General features: G+C 43.4%; 1 protein-coding gene across 4 annotated transcripts in view; it reads left to right on the top strand.

Moving 5' to 3' along the window:
- Positions 1-10098: 10098 nt before the first annotated feature.
- The window catches only part of HYCC1 (hyccin PI4KA lipid kinase complex subunit 1), a 38099-nt gene continuing 29684 nt past the window's right edge, over positions 10099-18513 (top strand). For 2 of the 4 annotated variants that reach the window (XM_053466601.1, XM_053466600.1), the window contains exon 1: positions 10099-10364. The gene's annotated coding sequence lies outside the window, so the exon portion shown is untranslated. Of the gene's footprint in view, positions 10365-15063; positions 15163-18513 lie in introns of those variants that run through there. The other 2 variants (XM_053466598.1, XM_053466599.1) reach the window with 2 other exon arrangements.

Below are 18513 nucleotides of genomic sequence, written 5' to 3'. Positions count from 1 at the left end.
GGCTTCAGGACATGTTGTGTAATAAGAAAGTCATGACGTATAAAACAATGAGCACAGAAAAGTTATTAAACACTGAACATTAACCATATTAACAGGTTGCACAATCGCCGATACATAAAAAGTGCCCTCTAGAAGGGATTGCTGATAATTAAAACAAAGTATTTTATTTGTAAATGGAATGTGAATTAAGAATGCTAGTGTCATTTTGAAAAAATATCTTATTGTTTTGTACATATCAAATTCCTCTGTAGCAAGAGCATTTATGAATCATGTGTCATATCGTATGTCAGCTTTTAACCACTGTATAGCTCAGACCTCATAAGATTGTTCCAGAAAATGCATTAGAAAAAGATCAAGATATTGCTCATTACAGTCCTGTATGCTAATGTTTACAACAGTGTCCAAATCCTGCTTGCAAATCTGTTTTATTTTTAAACGATACACACATCTCCTGAGTTCAGAAGCCTCTCCTGATTGGATGAGTGTGTGGAGCTCAGTGTAAGATGCAGCCAGTACCAGGTTAGAAGCCCACTGTGTGTGTTATATGTGTGTGACTATGTGTGTATGTGACTGTGTTTGTTTGGGTGAGTGAAATGGCTGGTAATAAGCAGCTCGTCAGTGACATCTTTGTTCCCAAACAGCTTGTCTGTGCCATATTTGCCCCCAAAAAGCTTGTCTACCTTTCATGGCCCTAATCATTACAGTTCTTTAATCATTACTTGTCATACGTTTAACCCTTCCAATGCAACACATTTTTAATTGTCCCACACATATCTGATCGGGTCCCACAATGTGGTGTCCTTTAACGCAGCACCATCAGCCATCCTTCTTCACTCCTTCGTGCCTGCAAATGACATGACTTCCAGGCGTGCAGCACAGTTAGGGAGGTACTGTCCATAAGGAACATCTAGGAGGCAAGGAGTGGATGCAGTAAGTGCCCCGAGGAGGGCCAAGAATGGAACCAAGTGCCTTAATCTGGCCTTGGTAATTTGCATTGAAAGCACTTTGAGAATGTAATGTACCATTTATCATGAAAGCCAACCCTGAGAAGTACATGGTTTAAATGAAAAAGAAATGTATCTGATTTGTAAAGCATTTTTATCAAATTCAATATCAATATGTATATATATATATATATATATATATATACATATATATATATATATATATATATATATATATATACATACACATGTTCTTGTTTCCTAATGTTCTATTTTTGAGTTATTTTAATGCTCTGACATGCACCAAAAGCATGCAATATTTCCTATATTTCCTATATGGGAAATTTGCATTATATTCCTGCTGTCACCTCGTATAGGAAGAGTAAGCATTTCCCAGCATGCATTGTGTTAGCAGACCTTCCATGAGCCTGTAATACTTCATGTTGTTTATGAAAGTGCAGCTATTATCAAAAATATCTTTGGGCACGGCACCTGTTTCAAACACAAGATGTGGCACCAAGAAGCGGAAGTAACTTTTATATTCGTACTTGACTAAACAAAAAGGGAAATGAAAACATTATCAACATGTTGCATGCATCAGAAATAATGTGATCCCTTTTATATAATAGGTTTTATTACACACTTTAGAAAGTGGTGCATAAACAGCAATGTATGTTTTTCCACTGCAAGCATTTTCTTAAATTTTTTTTTTGTTAATGCAACTTAATAACCCAATATAATAAGGATACTACTTTCCATGATGCCTGCCTTGAGATGTTCTGAAAGAGACAGTTTAATGTATCTTACAGCCACATTATCCAATAAGCAATACACCCAACTTTAGAAACAATGTACCACCTCTTCTATGCTCCATTATTTGGTTGCTTAAAGCAGCTAATCGCTTAAACAAAGGCCCGATACTGCATTTATATCAATTAGTGGGCAAAGTGAGTACATGCCCAGGGCCCACCGGCAACAGGGGGCTCAGCCGGGGCCGGCCCCTACATGGGTCTATGGGACCCAGCAGGGATAGGTAAAGTGTCGGTACAAGGACACCAGTGTCTATGAAGGTTGATAGAACATCATTAAATTGTCTATCACAGCCTTCAGTAAATGTTCACCATGAGCAATGTTGGTGCCTACCCCTGGGACCCAGGCAGCATTTTGATTGGGACAGCAATTTACAAGAGCGAAATCTTTAATATAATTTACATTTTTTTTACCATTGTTAATGTTCAAACAAATCAGGTATTGGATAATAAATTATTTTATTTGTGGCCAACACGTCATGACCATGTTTGGAAACTGCAACAAGATACAGGTATCCTTAGAGCCAGGCCATGTCTGCCATGGAATTACACAGCAGGTCCAGAAGCCTACAACAGTCTTGTCTTTTGTGTTCTATTACAGTCCATGCCTGCAACCATGATTTAACTGATTAAAGTGGGCAACTGATACTACAAAGTTCTGTGTAGACCATTATAGTACATTTTCCTCTTGCTGTGTCACCTAATGCGTGTGGCATTTGACATTATATCCTGCTTTCAACACTGGACAAACAGAAACCCCCGTTGAAATAAAAGTAAGGGGAGTTGGTGACTTGGGACTAGGCCTTGAGAAGTGACCCTCATAAATACATCACCGATACCAAAACACTGCTGTGCAAAACATGTATTAAACAATTTCTTCTGTAATCTACACGGTGAGAGAACTAGGGAGACTAAAATATCTGAAGCGTTAAATGGACCATGGCCAGGTCTTTGTTTTTTTAATGAATTGTTTGTTAAAAAAAGGTCATTATGTCCCTGCATGTATTGGAATACACAATGCTGCATACCTTTCCTTTGAGAGCTGATTATATATATATCAGTGTCACCGGCATGATTGCATGATAACCGGAAAGTCTTTTTAATAGACTTTAACCTCTCACTGTAGTCAGATGTATAGTGTGATTGCCTTTATAAATCTTGCTCACCCATGGCCTTGTACTTTGATTACTCCCACTGTTTGTCCTTGAGAGTCGGGTAATGTACAGGTATGAATACTTTAATTAACAGATCCATCTCTTCTGTGTTTATTCTTGACATAAGAGTGTATACTAGGATGACTAGGTTCCATTAATATTAGACATATAAAAAACATTGTGTATGGCAGCAATAGCTGTTTCTGTGTATTCCTGCAATATACATTTTCCATATGCATCAACCACCGCGTATTTCAGAAAACTATTATGTCATTGAACATGAGAAAAGCAGCTGAGACGTTAAATCTATGAATTTGATATCATATGAAATCTCTAACTTTTCTTGAGGTACAGATATTGTAAATTGTTACCTGATATACCCTTGAAAAACAAACCGATTGCGATGCTTGGAGTAGAATGTAGCGGAGTCCGCTCCAGACTGTGTGACCTTGAGAATTTTCCCATTTACCCCCAGATGGGTGTAAAAGTACCGGAGAGTTCCCAAGTATGCATTAAATGGAGAAAAGCTAAATTAATCTGCATCAACTTTAAAATAGTTTTTAGGAAGCGATTATACTAACAGCAGCTACACAGTTACAATTTTCCTATTTCCCAGATTCATATGCATTACTGTCTTTTTATTCAATGTAACTTATTGATTCCTTTCTCTATTCAGCCTGTAATAGATTGACGGTTAGGGACAGATAGGGGATTTTAGTGATTCTCATTGACTAGGAAATGTAATGGCCAGCTCATATACTAGTAATTGTTTTCTGAGTCAAGTCCATAGCCCTTCGTAAGAAAATTATTAAGCAAACCTTCCTTATATGCAAATTAAGGTTTGCAGAACTGTTCTCTTAAAGTAAGTGAAATTATCCTTTGTATTCACCGGTCAATGTTCATTTACACCAGCGTGCCTTCTTTTTTATTTTCTGATGTAGATGATCGGAGACCTGCGTGAAAGGACTATGTCCAATACGATAATGATTCCATTGACTTTGAATATTAGAAATGTTTAATGCCTATTTGGTACTTAAAGGGACAGTCCAATGTACTGCGAGTACTTTAATAGCTTAAGCAGCCAATCAGTGGCAAGGAAGTACTCCAACTGAAACCAATGGGAAGACTTTACACATGCGCACTGGTGTCAAAACAGATCCCCTGGATAGAGTTTACCAGCAATGGAGTGAGTACCTCACTGTGACAGAATGACCTGTCATACAGGGGCCCAAGGTACTCAGAGATGGCTCCAGCCTGGCTGCCAAACAGGCAGGAACTCTATTGTTAAACTATTCCCATTAACAGGATGGCTACCAGGGGGATATTCAGTAGCTAAAGGGGATTAAAGGTTGGGTTGTCTACCTGTTTATCAATGTTAATTTATGTTAATGAAGTTCTGTCGCTATATCAGTCTATGTTTTACATCAATAAACTGTTCATTCCTGCTGTACTCAGTTCAAGGTAGTTGTGTCTACTTATTGGGTACACATAGCAGGGTTCCAAGGTGCGCATGCTGGCTGGTGCTGGAAGTGATTCCGGGGACAACAGGAGGATACATGTGGGTGATCTCTGGGAGTTACTACAGCTCTCTTGGTGAACTCGTTACATTGGTGGCAGCGGTGGGATCCTCCTTGCAAGCGTCCCAGCGGAGTACCAGCGGGTATACCAGCAGCAAGCTAAAGATGGTTCCAGCACTACAGGACGTGTTGGTGCGCAGCAGAGTCGCGAGTTACATAAATGCCTGGATGGAGGTTCTCAGAGTGGACCAGGGTGTCCGGGGAATAGTCCTCCCCTCTTCCAAGGAATGGTACGTGCTACAACTAGATTGGCGAATGCAGTACCTGGGAGAGCAGCCCCAAGAGGACTTGGTGGCTGAGATGGAGAAGTTGCTTCCGCTTGAAATGACTGTGGATTGTGGATACCGGGCCCTGTATTGGCAGGCCGTGCAGTGGTGTCCAGAGCTGAAGGATGACTACATGCCAGAGGGCGATGACTTTGGCGGCCCGGGATTGATAATGGAAAGCCTACAAGAGGACCGAGAATTTGGGAGCCCATCAAAATATCGGTGCGAGGAGATCCGGGAGTTCAGGGAAGGGATTCTCGCAGATGTGCCCTGTTACCTGCCCGACTTGTGGGCTGATTTCGATTATTTGGTTTACCAAGAATGATTCCTGGAGCAGGCCTACCGAGAACTCTTTGACCGTGCTCAGCAGTGTGCCCCAGACGAGGTGGATCCTGTGAGTATTGTGCCCCCACCAGAAACACAAACAACCGAGCAGTGCACAGCTGGCCTCTGCCCACTCCTTTCCCTCACCCCAGACACTTTGCCCTATTCCCCGCAATATGGCCCAGAAACTGACCGAGACCCCCCCTGCATATCCCAGCCAGATCCCCCAGCTGAACTGCTGGCATCGAGGCAGAGTGCTGCTGGCCTGTGCCCACCGCTTCCCCTTGTTCCCAAGCCTGACCGCGGCAACCAAAGAGGGTCCGGTCAGGCAGCCCCAGAGTTGGTGGTTCCCCTGGACTTTACAAATGGAGCTGAAGCGCTGCCCTCAGGACAGAGTGCCGCTGGCCTCTGCCCGCTCCCCTCTGTGACCCCAGCTCCATTGGCTTTACCCCCGCAATGTTGCCCAGAGGCAGTGATTTCTATTGATCCTGTATCCCCAGCAGAAGTGTTCGCAATGGGAAAGAGGAAGATCAACATCTCTCCCCAGCAGATGGAGTATACAGGAGGGGATGCATGTGGCTTCCCTCCCCTCGCAGTGGATCATACAAACATGTGTACCATGCAGGTGGATTGGACTACGGTCGCCACCTGCAGTCCCCAGAGGTGCCAAACAGTCAGCCCAGAACCCCATATGGAAGGGACCCCAGCCTCTCTGTCTTCTCCCCAGCGGCTGAGAGGACTCCAGGGAGAAGGCACATTTAGCCCTTCTTCCCAGCGGCAGTTATGTTATTTGGGAGAAGCAGAGTACTGCTGGGTGAGTAATGCTCTTTTGTTAAATTGTTTTGGGAAGTACCAATTTGTGGCTGGCAGTGGTGGTCCGGATATACAGACTGACTTCGGAGTCAAACCGTGTGGGGTCTTATCAGACGTCAATCTCCCCCAGAAAAAGGAGATATGTGATGCAGTGTGTGACATAACTGTCCATCACTGGGGCCCCTGGAGAGGACTGGAAGCAAGCCTGCTACCCACAGATTATGGACCCTGTCTCCCTGCCCTGGCGAGTGGGACTGTTGTCCTCGTCTGGGACCCAAACTCCCCAGTCTCTAAGTGCACCCCAGGACTGGTTAGTGGGACAGGTGCCCTTTGCCAGCCCCCTGCATCCACAACTCTAGGAGCGATGGAGCTGTGCTCCCCGACTGAACTGGATGCAGACCCGGTTGGGGTCTGGCCCCAGTTCAGTCTTCTTTTTAAAAGGGGAGATATGTGACAGAATGACCTGTCATACAGGGGCCCAAGGTACTCAGAGATGGCTCCAACCTGGCTGCCAAACAGGCAGGAACTCCATTGTTAAACTAATCCCATTAACAGGATGGCTACCAGGGGGATATTCAGTAGCTAAAGGGGATTAAAGGTTGGGTTGTCTACCTGTTTATCAATGTTAATTTATGTTAATGAAGTTCTGTGGCTATATCAGTCTATGTTTTACAACAATAAACTGTTCATTCCTGCTGTACTCAGTTCAAGGTAGTTGTGTCTACTTATTGGGTACACATAGCAGGGTTCCAAGGTGCGCATGCTGGCTGGTGCTGGAAGTGATTCCGGGGACAACAGGAGGATACATGTGGGTGATCTCTGGGAGTTACTACAGCTCTCTTGGTGAACCCGTTACACTCACGTTCAGATATAGGCATCTCCTGGAGGCCATTTAGCTGGGGGGTCACAAAGAGGCAAATGCATTTAGGGGGATTCTGCAGAATCCAGCCACGTATTTGCAGAACAGACCACAAATAAAAGTTTACAGTATCTTTTAGTAAAAACAAAACAATAAGGCTTTTATTTAATATAACTGACCTTAATTTGGCAATTTCTGTAATTTCATTGTAGGATGACTTTGACTTCATTAGGGCTGTAATAATTTATATGTTCAATCATTGGATGTTGTTCTATGATTATGAGATACATCTGCTGAACATTAAAATTAATCTGAGCAGTTAGCAATCCTGTTGTGAATCTGTGCCATGATCTTAGCTCATCGAATATAGATCCAGGTATCTTAGAAACAAACAGAGGTAAGGCTTGCCTCACCCAAAAGCTAACAATAACCTACAGGCTTATTAATTACAGCCAATGACATATTTACCTTTGGTTATGCCCTAGACTTGACCCAGGGCAGCACCCTAGTCAGCTCCTTCTCCAGCCACCATCCTCACTGCTGAGCACCTGCACCCATTATGGAGGATGTGTCGGCTGGGCCCATTGAGCAACGGCACACAGAGGAGGGGTCCTTGAACACCAAAGAGGATGATCTGCCCCTGAACCTGCCACCCTAATCCTAGGCTTAGTCGGAATAGGACAGAATATGTTGTTGGTTACAGCTGTGTAAATCATTGTATTACTAAGCCAACAAAAACACTTTCTTCAGATCAGATTGGTGTGATGCAGGACTACCAAGATAATGGCCCAACTGGGTACCATGACTTCCCATCATACTTGGAATCAAACACTTTGCAGATAAGCAAATGCAATTCTCAACATCATCATCACTGATCACAACAAATTGTAACACAAAGAGAGGCCTGGTTATTTTGTTCATTCTGTCCTGATGAAGACCTGTTTTTGTAAGGGTTGAAACATACGTTGGCCACTATGCTGTGAATTATATTTTACAGCATAATACATTTCAAATAGAGCTTTGGTGTTGACATTATGTCGTATATAGAATCACAGAGCACCATGTTGTGCTTCTGGGTCAGGTAACAGATAAAGCGAAGGGCGTATCAATGCGTTAATATTGATTTCTGCCTTGACTCATACCTCTACGCAAGCTACTTTCACATACTGTTATACCATCTGCTGGGAAATGTGATGTTAAAGGGAAACTCCAGCCATCATATGCACTCTTATGCATACAATAGCCACATGGAGCTTTTAAATTTAGATGGTGTCCCCCCTGAAAACGCATGGGGGGGTTCGGGAGAATCCCCCAAATGTATTTGCCCCTTCCTTGGTTTTCTTAATGCCAGTCAGCTCCAGTGCTGGCTCTGAATTTTCATTTTTCCTTTTGGATGAGGTTGCATGAGACATTTAAAATACAAACTTTAAAAATGCACATTGCTATGGGTCCAAGTTTTGATTATTTCAATACCCATATGCTCTATTGTTGCTTTGGTTAAATGATATACACAATTGAAAAAATGACATTGTACAAAAATTAACAGGGCCCTATTTATTACGTTCACCAATGCCTTAGCAAATGTGTGATGAGCCAGGTCGAAATGTTACATCATATTCACTCATTATAATGATTATTCACTCATTATATTATAATGATGCATTTCAGAGCTAATAAATCATCCGTTAATAAAATAAAAAAAAGTACATTTTTAAATTCATTGAATTTCTTCCTTAATGAATGAATCAGAAATGCATGCAAATAGGACATTACACACTTAACGATGCTGAATATTTGACATCAAAATGGTAAAATTATTATTTGAATGACACTAAATAATAACATAATCCCAACATCCCTCTCAGGCAAGGTCTACTAAAACCAATGTTAAACTTCATTTATACCCATCTTTTAGTAAAATGAGAGCAATATCACCTAAAAAGTCCTGCTTGCTCATTTTCCCGGCACCTACCTCTTGACATCACTTGTGCTGAATCACTGGGCCTCTCTCCTCTCCCTTAGTGGTAGGATCGAGAATGGAGCCAGAAGTATTAAAACTGCTACGCTATAGTTTGCTATATAAGGGATAAAGGTGGTCCTCTAGAACATAAATATATATATATATATGTGGGGTATGTCTGCTGCACATAAATTGGGCCATTTTTCATCTAAGGCACCTACTGCTTAGAAGAAATTTTAAGCAAAATTGCAAAAAAAAAATACTATAGGATTTTTACATACTAGCACTCACAAATATTATGTTTTGCATGTTTCTATGGTTTCAAATGTTTTTTTTCTGGATGCATAATTTGTCAATTCTCAATCCTACCACTAGGGGTAAAGAGAGGCTGAATCACTGGCGCTCTCATCTCCCCTAGTGGTAGGATTGAGAATTGAACAGCCTAATGTGTTGATGGTTGGAAAGACATTCAATGACATGTATGTTCCTTTAACAGAGACCTGTACATTTCCCTTATAAAAGAAATATGGCCAGGTTAATCCGTTAGTTTGCGCAGGTTGAGATCACCCTCCTGGTCACCCCCCCTTCCCCTCTGCTGCCACTCAATGGCATGGTTACAGGGGAATTCTCTGATCTCCCCAACCAGCCCATTTGTACTATAGTACGGACTACACGCTCAGAGCAAAGAGATATGACATCATATCCTGACCCCCGCAAGGAGCATGGTGGCTGCAGAGGGGGTGGCCTAGGTAAACACGCCACTGCATAGCGTGACCAGATGGCTAGAAAAATATTAGCCCTCTAGGCCAGTAAAGACTTAGGGTGTAATGCCCAATGCAAAAGAGCGCAAACAGACCAAAGCGCTGATCAATGAATACATTCCAAGTGCCGCCCGGTTTCTTGGTATTATAATATTTGCATTAGTTAAATATACAATAGGCTTCGCTGTTTGAGGCGGCAAAGAAAAGAAAACATTCTAAACACAACCAGGAAAACCAGCTGGGTGTCCGCCCGAGAGCGTTATTACATTCCTGCGCTGGCCGCTGCTTGGCCCCTTTTAATAATCATGGCCAGATACATTATAGAAGGGCCCATGGAACAGGGGAAGCCATCCCAGGGCAAACCGTTAGGTAAGGGAGGATAACCGCAGTGTGAGGAGTCACCCGTTCACTGTCACGGTATACTCCCGCCTCTAAGCGAGCACCACCGTTATACGACGTCCGTTTGCGAGACTGCAGCGGCAGACAATGCCCTCTGAGCTCATTGACGCCTCACATGGCGGGCGGGGCTTCGTGACGTCACTGGACGCGAACCGCTTTTCGGAACTCGTGGTTAGAACGGCACCCCGGGGGTGTCACGTGACGCGCGTCGACTGACAGCTCCCTGAGAGAAGGAGGAGGGGGAAAGAGAGAGGCGGGAGGCTGAGCCTCAGTCGGCGGTGTGTGTAGCGCTACTGGTAGCCGTCCTAGTGCCCGGGCTCAGCCGCTGCTTTATACTCCCGTAAAGTGGGGGGGTTTAAGCCGCCGTCTCTCCCCTGAGACTTTTTTTGGCGACGAGTCGCACGAAGGACGGAATCTCTTCCTTTCAGATGCTCCGAAAGTTTGTTGTGGAGAAGCAGCCCATCCAGACAGGGAGCCCCGCGCTCCGCGAGTACTTCTGTGAGTATGACCGCCTGCCCCTGGCACTTATCCTACATTCCGGATATTATTATTATTAACGGGCTGCTTTATGGAGAGGTCACACCCGAGCTCTTTGCAGACCCCTAGCCCCCAAAAGCCGTCTGGCTGTGGCACATCCCGAGACTACATCCCTTTCCCGGCTCCCGCATCACGGGCTGCAGATGCCTTTTGTCTGCCCTGTAAATGGTGTCTGCGCTGCTGCAGCTGCTCGGAGGCTGTGGATGTGTACACGGAGAGGAAGTTGTGCATGTCGCCTGTGTCTGTCCCTAGCGATCGGTATTTCATGTAGGGGAATTCACAGCTGGACTCTGCTGGTTGGTGTGGATACTGATCCACTACTTCTAAAATCACAACTGTAGGGGGAATGTATAGCCACACACCTTGCCCAATATAGCCTCACCAAATCTGATCGCCATTACATTTTTTAGCGGTTGCCAAGAATGGGTGGAAAAAGTGCTGTGTGTCATGACGGCGTTCCCATGAAAAGAATTTGCGTTCCCTCCGGTGCCCTCGCCTTTGCTTTGTAAATATGTAAAGTGTGAAACTACTTGTGATCAGAGACCTCGGCTGCTGCGGATCCTCTCCGGGCGGTTAATCTAAAACCTGATCCTTATGTCAAAAAAAAAGAAAAAAGTCCAAGGCAGCTTCTCTTAGACGTCAGACTCACTTGATGTTAGATCAGATCCCTTCGGCGCGTCTAGTCTACCTGTTTTTCCCTTAACCAGTCCTTTGTCTTGTGGCATGGGATACCTATCCTGTGCCTCTACCACTTCTGCTGGGAGACTGTTCCATTTATCTAGCCCCCTCTTGGTAAAAGTCATCCTCCCGCATTACATCTGACCCTCTAGCCTCTTGTTGTAAGGTCTCTCCTTCCCTGTACTTAGAGTTGAAAGGATAACCATCGCAGGGGATTAAAGTTCCCAATAAGAGTTAAGACATGGAGAAGAGAAACCCGTTTGGCGGCGTTTCTGATGCATCAGCCTGGTTACCGGGTTCCACCCTTGCCGACGCGCGATCTTCTGGGATGGGGACCGGCTTCTTGTGCAATCTGATTGGAAGATTTGCTGATGCTTTTGTCTGTAGAAATAGTGAAAAAAATCTTGGGATGGAGTGTAATTTTTTTTTTTTTTATTACACTTTGAGAACAGAAGGATGGCAAACTTAAAATGGAATAATTTCAGAGAACTCGTATGTCTCCAGTATTCCATCTGAAAAAGAGACCTCTGAGGTCCTGAAAGTTTACGTAACGACATCTTTGAATAGAGTTTAGCTTCATTTCTGCAAATAGGGCTTTAGTCTGGACAGTTTCCCGCATCCTAAATTAATTATGCTCCGTTATGAATTACCGCTGATTTGTCTGATTATCCCCCCCCCCCAGAATGATGTCCTGTAAGCAAGCTTTACCCATAATGCCAGCTTGCATGCGCTTCCACAGTTGGCTGAGAGTGGTGAGACTTTCTGCCAGCCAGGTCCCAGCAGGCTGTTTAGTTTGGTGTGGAGTTTTTGGGATGAAAATAAATGAGTTTAGATACTTTTAGAACAATTTATTCGCTGAAATAGACAAACACCGGCTATGATGTCATAAATAAGTAATTCACGTGCAGCCGCTTCTGTATGAAAGTGTCATAAATATTCGGCAATTTCTTTTCCCTCCGCTGACTCCAAACCATTTATATAAGTTACAGAAATCTGATTAATTAAACTGATTCTCCCCGTCGGCTCTGCCTGTGATGCTCGGGTGGCACAGATTGTGTTTTTATATATTGCGTCTTCATGCAGAGTTAATTTGGATGCTGTGCTGATCGATTTTTTTGGGGAGCGTCTCCTCCGTTATCGCATCGATATGTTCTCCGCGTTATTCCTGTGACCCGCTTGTGCCGTGGCCCGCGCTCCCAGTTAAATAGGATTTGTGTCTTTTCGCGGCGTGTTATATAAGCAGTGCTTTAATTAACGAGGCGCACAGCAGAGGGGGTTTGTGACTACTTCGGTCGCAAAGGTTATTGCCTAAAGCCGCCAGTGTGTCTTGGAGACGACGCTAAACTCTGTGCTACCTACAATAGGTAGTTACCTGCCCCAGGGGCAAATGTCAGCTCTGTGCTAGGGCCGTGACCCCCTCCTCGCAGATCACATCGAAAGTCTTGCTTTATTCATATATATGATTTTAAATATAAAATATATAATATATCATATATTTAATAAGAAATCTGTTAAAGCGTTTTGTTGTGAAAGCCGCTCGTTGCTGGTGGGTTTTGGTAATCTGAAAATCACGTCGTTTAGCAGATTATGCAGAACTGTTGCTGAGCTTCTGTCCTCGTTCTCCCAAATGGAAAGGGTTATATTAGTGTACTTAGTGTAAGTGGGTCAAAACATGCGCGCAAATGCAATTTTATTAGAGTGGAGCGAGTGCGGGTTGCGTGCTTGGAGCCCGGGTGCCTCGGACGTGCTGAATGCGAGCCCGCAGATAATGTGATTTAAGGGGAATTTATTGCAGCTACATATGGTGATATCTAGTTTAACCCTTTTAGTGCTAGTCTTGTATGGGATACCACGAGCCGTGCACAGATCCCACGTGAGCTGACCATCAGTGGCAGATATCAGTCTTGTTTAAATGTCCATGCGTAACTTCCATTGCCGATGGAGTCAACACAGCGGCGCAGCCAAAGGGACAGAGAATGTTGCCCATCGGTCGGTGACTGACACTCTTCAATGTGGGGGGGGGATTGGGATCCTCTTCTCTTAGTGTAGCTGTCCGCTACCATGGCAACAAGTTAAAACAAACAAACAAAAAAACCACAACCTAAAAAAACCTACTTTTAGAATTAAGTTGCGATTGTGGACAGCACCTTGTTTGAGAAATATTCTTCCTAATAGGTTTGGGTTGTTCCACAGAACTCTTGCCCGTGCCGTGCTGTGCCGCCGTTTGCCTATGGGCAGGACAATATTTACAGGACTATACTTTCCATAGGGCCACCGACAGTCTCCCATGGGAAGGCAAAGAATCAGTAGCCTTTTACAAGAGGGGAATCGGTGGTACTTTCTGACCCGGTGTTTTACCTTAAAGAAAAAGTTTGGTCCTTAATATGGAAAGCGGTTTTTATGTTCATGTAATGTGTTTAAGCAGCTGCCTATTGGTCCTGTTTTCTTGCTGCACACAGCTCTGTTGGAAGCTACATTTTTTTAAATTATGATATTTTGCCATAATAAAGCCGAAGAAGCCTTGGGAAGTACCTGTGTGAAGCCCCCCATCCACTCTTTAGACCCCCCTGGAACTCTTGGGGAAGCCGGCCCCGGGTACCGTGTATGTGCACGCTGGCAAGCAGATGTGTCTCCAAGCCAAGGAGCTGGGGTGGGGAAGGAGGTCATATGAACCGGGGAAATCTTCACAATCCCTCCATGCCCAATTTAAAGAAGGAAAATGTTATTTAAAAAGGGAACACGTGCCAATCATACCTTGCGATGGCTGGATTATCCTTTCAAGAAACGCATCTTACTTAAAACTGGATTGTTCTGCCCTAAAACATGTACTTGAAATTGGCAGTCTGGACCTTCCTCTGACAGGGTGGATCTTAAAGGATGGCTTGTGAGCCCTGGGCCATAATTATATAGTGATTCCTATGTGCTGTGGTGTCTGGTTGGTGGTCACGTTAGAGATCTCATCCTCTCAAGCAGGTAGCCCTCGGAAACGTCTTGAACAGCTGTGATCCTTTGCCTGGGGATTGTGGTTGCTCTACATCTGAGGATAAGCCTTGATTTAATAGAGTACCCTCACATTTGTTAAGCGTACAGTTGGGCTCTAGATGCTTCGCTACATTCCCCAATATTATGCAGAAAACAGCATTCCATAAAAGTTTGTTTTGCTTGAATTGAGCATTTTTATGCCGTGACACACGTTCCCCACCCTGCTTGGACTTCCTATTTTCCATGAGTGTTTCCAAATAAAATCTCTCCAGCGAGAATCTACAGCGCTTCAGCCGTAGCGTTTGACATCTTGATATATATTCCTCATTTGCCACGTAAGAGATCTCGCTTTGTTCATTTATTTTATACGGCTGGTTCATGAAAATCTTCTATGGCCTTCTGATACATCAGCCGCCGAACGGCACAATGTGAAGTGATATATTATGTCAGATAAGATCATGGCTTGGGATACGCCACACGATGTTGGCTCCCTTGCACTTGCAGCTGCGTCTGATGTCTACAAACGCTGGCATTAGGTGGAATTCACAGGGACTATATTCGTCTAGAATCCTTTTTAAGACACAGCTGTTACGCCAGCATAAATGGCCGGAAACACGTGAGCGTTTGTCAACCTTTCACTCATTAAAGGAGCCATGCATTCCGAGGAAAACTTCATCGGTTTATGAATTAAGTTAAAATTAGTGTCTGATAACCTTTGTTACCCGTCACAGTTTCATTATCAATGAGTCAAATCTATTTGGTTGGCAAATCAGATGACTTTGTATATGTCTGACTTACATAATGTATTTCACCTGATTGGCTTTTTTTTTTTTAATTTATTTATTTTTTTTACTGTACAATCTTATACGAGTCGCCCGGGCAGGCCAGGTGGACTGGCTTAGTAAACATGGTCCAACTTGTCTCCAGTGAGCATGTTTGGACGTCTGCCGTCGCTCAGTCTGGTGGTGCAGCGTGGTAGACGAGTAACTCACGATATCATTGCATGGAGGGTTTTATTGCAAACTTTTAAAATTTAAACCAACGTGGATGACCGGTAGAAATAGGGCCTTGGCGGATCCCACAATGAGCTCTACTGAGTGTAAGTAAAGCGGCTGTAAAGCTACAAGTAGTACAGTGGGACATTTGGCGAGAATGGGCTGAAAATGAGGTGTGATGAGAAATTATTTTATATTAAATTGGGGCTCCTCTAAGCCCGGGATCAAGGCTCCTGAAATGTATATATTTAATGATGTTTGGTATGATCCAAGATCATAATAGTATTTTACATCCAGAGTTGTGGAATAGAAAGCAGGCTTTGTTTTCCTCGTCGTCCCACTTGTGACATTATATTCATTGGGTTTATTCATAGAGCGCCAGCAGATTCTGTATCTTTTATTAAAGGGAGAGTGAAAACGTTGATATTAACGTTAAGACATACCAGTAAAGGAGAAGATGGCCCTGCTCTTGCAGGTTTGCCGTTCTCCGGCATCTTGAGGCTGTGACACCCTTACAGGTATTGCATGTCCCGTCGGCTGCGGCTTTTAAATTAGCCATTGCCACCTTCTCACCTTGCTGCTTGTGTTCTTACGTTTTAGGTTACAAGTACCTTGATAAAATGCTCACCTAGAACACGTGCTTCCTTTATCATGGATATTACCCTGCAAGGCTGGCTAGGGGGGAAAGGTTTAGCTAGAAGTACTTTAAGGCAGAGATAGACAAAGAAGTAATTGTTACATCAGTCTAATTTTAATGAGCATGTACTCGCTAGGGTTGTCGTATCAGCCATATCTAATTTTTACATCCTGCTGGCCAGCGGCCACCACCTACAATACTACCCTGCATGTATAAAACCACAGAAGACAGTGTATCGCTTAATGAAGTCTATACATCACCCAAGTATTCATGGAAGCTTTTTGTGGGTTATGTTCGGCGACATCTAAAACATACACGTGTCTCGGAAAAATGGCTGCCCTAACATAATCCCTTTTGTGTAGCTGAAGGTGGAAATCAAACCCGGGACTAGACTTCTGCATGAATCATTCAAGCATCAGGAATCCCCCCCGGGGCATAGTAAATAATATGATCAATCAATATAGGGCAAAGCTACTTTTACTAACATTACAGTAAAATCTAGTGCCTGTTTTAATAAGTCACATGTTTGAAATGGGACGCTTGGCGGCGCATGTACAGGAAAATACATTTCGAGAGCAGACGCGAGCCTTTTTGTCCTGTTTTTTCTTTGACGCAATACTTTCCCTTTAACAAGGTCCGGAAGCCGGATTGCGATGTTTAAAGGGATTCCCATGAGCTGGTAAACAATATAGCATTATTAGTAATTACACACGCCGCTTTAACTCGTCTATTAAATTTAATTGAATGCTGTTTTCAGACAGTCCCACACTTTATACAGACTGGCTATTTAACGTAGCTTAAGCGTAATCACCTGTTGTAAATGTTCTTGTAAGACTATAGCCGGTATAATGGCAGCGGATTCTGTGTGTTCACATTGTATGTTTAACCCTGTTGGGTTACTGGGCAAGAGGGAGGTGAATTAACTGTCTTAGTTTGGGAGAAAAAATAAGCCGTCGCTAACTGCGCTGCGAGAGGACAAAAGAAAAATTGGAATTTCTGCAAAGAAAAAAAAAAAAATTTGGTACAGGGCAGGTCAGTTTCCGTGAGCTCTCTGGCTAAGATGCTTAGGGGTGAAATCATGCCCCAGTCCTCCCTTCAGGGGGCAGTGAAGAAAACTGAAGTTAAACCTGAACTAAATACTTAGCCAGGCAGCAACTCCTAGTCCCCTCGGTGTTTGTGCACGCGCAGCCCATCGGCCCCACCGGGGCAATAATTGGCCTAACCAGATCACGGACAGATCTGTGAACTTCTTCACCGTTGCATGGAAGAGGGAAGCTGATGGTGAGATGGGAATTTTTTTGTATGATTATTCATCTAAAGTGTTGGTGAAGGTTGTATTTCTTTGTTCATAAAACGCCATTGATCTAAGTAGCATTGTTGCTCTCACAATTAATGTTCCTGCCTTATTGAACCCTACATTTAGTCTCTGATTCATTTTTGTTTTTGGTTTTGAATGTTTTTTCAAGATCAAGTTCCTCTGCATAGAATAATCAGATTTGTTTTCTTAGTCCGGTTAATATTCTGACTCTAAGGAGACAGAAGGCTCTTTGATTAGCATGTATCTTGCATGTACATAGAAATAGACATTAAAATAATGCCAACCAAGCAAAGCACATCACTGAAAATGTGGGCCATGGAATCTCACAATTTGTGGAAAGAAGCACAAGAATAAAAACATAATGTTTCCTTTTCCGTTGCGTTGGGGAAATTGGCTTCATCTGTCATCCTGAAGCCGAGATGAGAAATGAACGCAATATTATGTTTCAGTTTCTAATCAATGGTTAAAGGATATCCTTTTAAATTGTATAAATCATGGAACCTGCAGTAACATTATCCTCGTGTGTGTGAGAGCTAAATGAACTGTTTAAAGAAGAGCCATCACACCTGAAATAAAACCAAAACGAAATTCAGCACTGAACGCAAGCTATTCATTTTTGTTATTGGCTTTTTCAAATTTTCTATTCAGAATTGTATTTTGTTTAAAAAATGTAAACTCCGACATCAACGAAAGGCATAGACGTTTCCCTTTGTTTGCTGTGATTCCTCGGTGAAGCTCGCGATGGAATCATTACCCCAAGCAGGATCTTGTAACCGGCCGTACGAACGCTGTGCATGAGCCTTTAGTGATTTTTAGTGTTTAGTTCCACTTTAAACCTCATAAATATGTCCTCATAACCCCACAAGCCTAACTTATAAATGTAGGACGATGTAGTATGGTGAGGAAAACGGATAATATATTAGTCAACGTGAGTGCCATCTAGGAGTTTCAGCCACCCGCCGTGACATCGCCGGACACGACTTAACGATGCGACATCAAGCAATACCAGACTTCAGACCTCAGCATGGAGGATGGATCTGGAGCTAGCGGTCATGGTTTGCCTCCCATGTGCTGCCACTTCCCGGCCACCACATTAGGAGCCCCTGTGATTTGTTCGTTAGGAAAAAAAAGTATGGAGAGTATTAATATATACTTTATATAGCAGATTAGGTTTATTGCCAATGCCTTATGTTGTGGGTATAATGTAAACTTTGGCAGATAAGAACCATACGGCCAATCTAGTTTTTTTTCTGATGAAGAGACTCGGACCTTAAACAGTCGTTGGTCTCTTCTTGGATTCAGGATAGCTTTATGCCTATCCCATGCATGTTCCCTCGCTGTATTCACCCTGCCACCGTCTCTCTAAAGTAAAACAAATCTAATCTCTTAAATAGCAGATCATCTTGTGGGACCCCCCCCCCAAAAAAAAGAGATGAGGCCAGAAATGCTCTTTAGTAAGTAAAGTTACAATGTGGCACTCGCTTGTTTCAACTTGTCACT

The sequence above is a fragment of the Spea bombifrons genome, chromosome 5, assembly GCF_027358695.1.
Source record: "Spea bombifrons isolate aSpeBom1 chromosome 5, aSpeBom1.2.pri, whole genome shotgun sequence".
Classification (NCBI taxonomy): Eukaryota; Metazoa; Chordata; class Amphibia; order Anura; family Pelobatidae; genus Spea; species Spea bombifrons.
This window is presented reverse-complemented; position numbering and strand designations above follow the sequence as displayed.